Genomic DNA, 5,917 nt, shown 5'->3' on the forward strand with positions numbered 1-5,917 from the left:
CCAGGCTGTGGAGCGCCGAGCCGGCTGCCCGGAGGATCCGGCCGAAAGGAGGCCCCAGCCCACCCGCGGGTCCGGAGCTGGAGTCCGGGAGAGAGGCCTCCAGCGCGTGGTTCAAGCGACCACCTTCTTCCTCGTGTCCCAGCCCCCTCCCAGAGAAGGGAAAGAGCCGGCGCGCCGGGGAAAGAGATTAGATTTCGCTCCTCTCATCAATTTTCTGTTTAATGTCACCGGGCCCCATTGTGGGAGAGGGAAGCACGTCACCCAGGCCATAAATTAGCGATTATGGCGCCTCCGGCCGCCTCCTCGCTCCCGGGGACTGGGCCGACTTGGCGCAGGTGGAGACCCGAGACCAGGCCGCGGCTTCTCCCCACGCGGGTTCAGCGCTCAGCCCGCTCCCCGAAGCAGCTTTTCCAAAGCCCTTTTGTTTCCGGCTCCGATGTGAGGGCTTTGATTTCTCACCACCTGTCTCAGGAGGTTTTCTGCATAAAAAAGTTCTGCTATTAAAAAAAAAAGAAGAAAGAGCCAAGCAAATAATTCTGGTAGGAAGAAAAGCGCCCATTTGCGGGCGCTCTTCCAACACCCAGGGGCAGGCCATTGCCAGCCCTGAGAGAAAGGTGCACAAAGGGCTTCGGGCGAGGGTCCCTTTGGGGCCCTTCCCTGACCTTCCCAAGAATTCATCCCCTGCGGGATTACTGATGCGTCATGAACTAGGGTGGAATATGTATCTGTGGAGGTCAACAAATGGATTTACTGAATGATTTTTAATTTAACGGATCAACTGTCCTGTGAACAAGAGGTGGTAGGCAGTTGTACTACAGGCCAGGCAGCAGCTGGGGAGGTCAGGCGGTCCTGGGGCCAGGCCCCTACTTCTGTCTTCGGATCTGGAAGACAGCACTTTGCAGCACACTCTGGCTGCTCTGTGGGAATTTTGATGGGAAACATTTATTTTTGGTCTGTAAGTGCTAAAAGTAACCAGGCCAAGGACTCAAGTGCCCTCAGAAACAAGGAGTAGGGGTGTGTGTCTCCCAGGGAACGAGCCCAGCAGGCACTGGGGAGGAATGTCACAGCACCCAGACGATGCGGTGTGCCCACACCTGAGAGCTGGGTCTGGGATGGACGTGGGCAGCTCTGGAAACAGGACAGGAGTGTTCCTTGGCACAGCCTGTGACAGGGCAGGAAGAGCTGTCCACATAGACAGACATGGCCCTACACAGTGACCCTCTCGTGGGGACAGGTACTTGGAGTTGTCTGCACTGGGCTGGGATTTTCAAAGTGGGGAATCCTAGGGACCCAAAGAAATTCAAGTGCAAGCTGGCTTCGGGCACCTGCCATCTGGGGTGACAGCAAGAAAGGGCAGGGTGCTGCTCAGTGGGCTGTCTGGGCTGTCAGGGAAGCCAAAGAAATGGGGGGGGCTGTAGCCCCCACAACTTGGGGTCTATCTGGTCCTATAGGTTCTGCTGCTGGCCCCACTGATCAAACTGCATGCTCAGCCTGCTCCCTGAGACAGGTGGGGCCTCATCTGAAGAGCCCTTGATACCCTGCCTGCATCTTCTACCTGAGGCCCACTGGTGTGAGGTCAGGATGGGCAAGTCTGGGTCCCAAGGCCCTGAGTAGCTTTTTTTTTTTTTCTGTACTGGGGATCAAACTCAGCACCTGTGCTTTCGCGGCAGGCGGCGGAACCACTGAACTAAATCCCCAGCCCCTGAGCTACATTACACAAGTGGGACCCAGTGGGCCTGCAGCCATCACATCCTTGGCACTTCTTCGGCAGCTGGGTCCAGTAAAGCAGACAGTCCGGGCAGGTGTCCTTACAGCCTCACTTTGCTCTGGATGTGCCCAGGACCACATAAAAGCCCCTCTGGTCAGGCTCTGCCCGGGCACTTGTCCCCAGCTTTAGATACTCAGCCCTCACACCTAACCGCCGGTCTGAGGTCTGATCACCTGGCCTTCCCTCCCGGCCTGGGCTTCAGTCATGGGGTCTTCCCTCACTGCCAAGATGGCTTGGGTCAGCCTCCTGCCAGGAAAATTGATCATTCCTTATTCAGGGAGACTGACAACGCCATCTCCCCATACCCAAAGAACCCATTTCCGCCCCTAGGCCACCCCCAGACTCAGCCCCATGAGCCTGTGTAGGAGGAGCTGGCCTGGGCAGGTGGGTGGCTAGCACTACTGACACACTCAGACTTCCGAGGGGGGCTCCGAGGAGTGGACTGTGAGCAGGAGGCTGGAGAGAGGCTCAGGCCCACGAGATGGAGGATGGGGTACTGGGATCTTCCTCCTTAGCCTGGGGTCCTGCATCTTCCCATCTTCCTGATCCCTGTGGTACTAGTAACAATCACACTGTCACTAATAAAAAGTCAGGGGGAAGCCAGGCCATGGATGCTTCTGGCCTTTATGAAAAGCACTTTAATTTAACCCAGATGGGTCTCCTCCCTGATAACCTCATACAACAAGCACCCTGAATTATACTTTCTGTGTGAACACACTGGGTTATATTTAGCCACAAATTATGACTGTGTTTAACAAACACCTTCTCTGCGTGGTGGGGGATGGGCAGCTGCCTGACCTGGTTGGACGGAAGCAGGAACAACAGAAGTCAAACCTCCCTCTGAGGAGGCTACTGGGGAAGCTGTTTGTCTGACTTCAGAGTCTCCAGCTGCTCTTGCTTTTTACAACTTACAACCAGGTTCTGTGCTCTTGCAGACTGTCTGTGGCCTGTAGTTACAACCTGCACCTTGCCCTGGGGTCCCCAGGGCTCCAAGCAGGTATTGTCCTAGCCCATCTTCTTATTTAAGTCTAGAGCTGGGACTGTTCTGGGAATGAGCAGCCTCTGGAGTGTGTCCAGGAATCTCTTCCATGCCGGCTCCCTGCAGCCCTTCCTCCTCCAGCAACCCTCCCTTCTGTCTGGCTTTTTGCCCTTTACCTTGGGACTCAGCTGGGAGGGAGTAGGTACCGAAGGCGAGGGCTGTGATGAACACTCCCACACAGCAGCCCCTTCCTGTCCTCTTGTCTCTGGGCTCAGCCCAAGTAACAGAGGGCTGTGAGGAAGGCTTCTCTGTGGGACTGGGGCACTCACTCTCCTCTCCTTAAGAGGCCTGGCCAAATCACCTTAAGACCCAAAGACAGAAGACTGCCAAAGAAGGTGCCACTCCTGGTGCCCCAACTGCATGCAGCACCAGACTTCCCAGTCTTATCCAGGAGGGCTCAGGGCAGTTAAGTGAAAGAAAGGGGAGCTGGGCTTTCCTGCCACACTCTGACCTTCCTGACCAATGACGAACCTTTTAGAGCTTTCAGTAACAAAGAGCTGTCTGCTGCACGTGCCATAGACCCACTCCCTCCAGTGCAGTGCAGCCCAAGGCTCTGATGAAAAGACTCCCCTCCATGGTAGGGGAGAACCTCCTCCAGGGAATGGAATGGGGGTGCTCAGGACCTGCTTCCCCAGCCAGGGAAACCCCTTGGAAATGGCCTAGTGTTGTCCTTCTGCCAGTGTTTGAGAGAAAGAATGAAAATTCCAGATCCCCCGAGCTATTCTTTGAAACAATGATTGGTGACGGTGGTGGGGTGGTACCTCCTACCATGGAGGGAGCATTCAGGGTGCTGTGGACCTTGCTAGGCCCCACCCCCCAGCCCACTCCTCCAGTCCTGCCCAGCCGGCGCCCGGGTCCAGTCTGCATCTGTCTTATTTGCACACCGACCAAGTACAAACCAGGGTCCAGAGGCCCCCAGTGCTCCCTCACCCTCACCTACCCCTCCAGATGCAAGCTTCCAGGCCTGGCCACTGGACCTGTCTCTGCAAGCCTCTGGTGGGAAGAATTAAGAGTCAATTTTTGTCGTCAAGAAATTGTTTCTAATTTGCCCTTTGACTAATGGCCCAGGGAACAATGGAGAGACACCCAACACACAATTACCCAGCAGCGCGGCTTGCTTGCTCTCTGGCCTGAGCAGGCATTTATTTGGAGCAGGGACTAATTCACAGTTTTATGTAATTTCCCTGACGGCCCCCCCCCGTATTAAAAAATGATTATTTATTTGATTTCAGACAGTGGGACCTCAGACATTTGGGAGCTAGGAGATCTAATCTGCTTCTCGTCTCAGGGAGTATGGGGGGGGGAGCTGGAAGGTCTCCAGGGTGGCAGGTCTTAGGGTTTCTGGGGATGACAGTGGCCACCATGCTGCAGCCAGGACAGCAGATCTGGGGAGTGCTTCTGCACAAGGACCATGTGTTGGTATGTCTTGTACACATGTGCGTGTGGGAGTGGGATGTGTCATGTCAGAGTCATATGTGTGTGGGTATGATACGGGTTTATGTGTGTACTCACACAGGTGATGTCCAAACACATGTAAATGTATACATGCAAATAGAGCATACACAGTTGAATACAAATGTTTGTGTATGTGCAACTGACTGTACGATGAGGGGCATGCGTGAGTGGCCATGCCCAGGTGTCAGGGCATAGCTACGAGGGGTGGCGACTTATCTTCACCCAGGCTGAAGGGATCCCTGAATGGTGTTGGGGACTCAAGGATGCTCCTTCAAGAGCTCCAAGCTGCTGCATGTCTGGGCTGGGAACCGGGTATCTGAGGCCCAGACCCACTGAGAACCCGTGCCTTCGACTGCAGGGACCCGACACTCCAGGGTCAAGGTTGACCTTGGGTTCGTGATGCTTTCTTTTCTCTTTCTGTCCTTGAATCTGCAGATCCCCATACTATGTTCCTCTAAAATTAAAAACATGTTAGCTCGGGACAGCAGGAATAATCAAGAAGGGAACTAGGGATGTTTCTTCTTCCTGAAAGCAAAGCACAGCCAAAGTGCTTGGGCCCTCCAGGCTAGGATGCTGAATCTTGCAAATGGAACTTGAGCTTATTTTGGTCCTGTGGAGGGCCAGCACAGGCACTGAGTGGCTGCCAGGGCCAGTGGGCATCAATTTGCTGTAACAACTGTTTTGAAACAGTACTGAGAGAGAAAAGGGTGGGGGGATCCCACTAGATTTGTTTTAAGTGAATGCTGGAGAACAGGGCAACAGACTCTGGGAGGGTTTGGGGAGCTGCTGTTTGTGACCGGCAGGGGACTGAGAGGTGTCCAGGCCTGCCCACCAGTACACGCCAGAGATGAAAACAGCCCTTGGAAACCAGCTCTCACCCGCTAAAGTAGGAAGCAAGGATCTAAAGCCAGCTTGGAGAGAAGAGGGGGGAAGCAGCAATCCTGAATCTGCCCAACTGGGGCTAGATATGTCCTTCAGCAGGCTCCAGGACCCCCATACCATCTCCTGCCACGGGGGTTGGCATGGTCTAGGAGACCTATAGGTCTTTTCTGCTGGACCCCCAGGGTCTTCTGGGGGACCTGTGGGCTCAGAGGGCTCTAGAGACAAGCTCCACTGCTAAAGTATTTTCTGTTGGGTCTGTGTCTTTCTTCTCACAAATATATTGTGTACATATATATATATATATATATACATATATATACACACAAAAACATGTACACACATTTCACGTATTAAGTATATATTTCCTACATATTATATATATAATATATTATATCTATAGATATAGATATATCTTCAAATGAGGCTCTACAAAATAACTTTAAAAGAGTAAAAAAGGGTTTCTGGATCCAAAACCAAGTTCAGTTGAGAAAACTATGGGGAATTCAGCTTCCAAACCTCTGCCAGGGACGCCCTATGCAGGCAGAGATAATGGAGCCGGAGCTTCTAAACCGCGCCTCACCCTCCGGCCGGGCCAGGTGGATGTGGGTTCTCGCCGGTTTCTCCGGAGCCGCGGTGGTCTCCTCAGTGTAAGCGGGAGGCGGGAGGCGGGAGGCCTCCGCGTGCGCCCGCCGGGCTGCAGCTAGAGCAACCCGGTTCCCCGACACTTGCAAAGTCCACGGCTCGCCTTCTTGTCCTCCGAATGCTACCACGAA

At 53.9% G+C, this 5,917-nt stretch overlaps 1 long non-coding RNA gene across 1 annotated transcript in view; it reads right to left on the bottom strand.

Annotated features, from left to right (window-relative positions):
• Positions 1–44: 44 nt before the first annotated feature.
• Positions 45–5,917, bottom strand: part of LOC117287327 — a 6,563-nt gene continuing 690 nt past the window's right edge. Inside the window, exons 2-3 of the long non-coding RNA XR_004518563.1 lie at positions 3,748–3,800; positions 45–479 (exon numbers count right to left, since the gene is read on the bottom strand). This is a non-coding gene — a long non-coding RNA (uncharacterized LOC117287327). The remainder of the gene's footprint in view (positions 480–3,747; positions 3,801–5,917) is intronic.

Source organism: Fukomys damarensis, unplaced genomic scaffold (assembly GCF_012274545.1).
Source record: "Fukomys damarensis isolate Sample0158 unplaced genomic scaffold, DMR_v1.0_HiC HiC_scaffold_23, whole genome shotgun sequence".
NCBI lineage: Eukaryota > Metazoa > Chordata > Mammalia > Rodentia > Bathyergidae > Fukomys > Fukomys damarensis.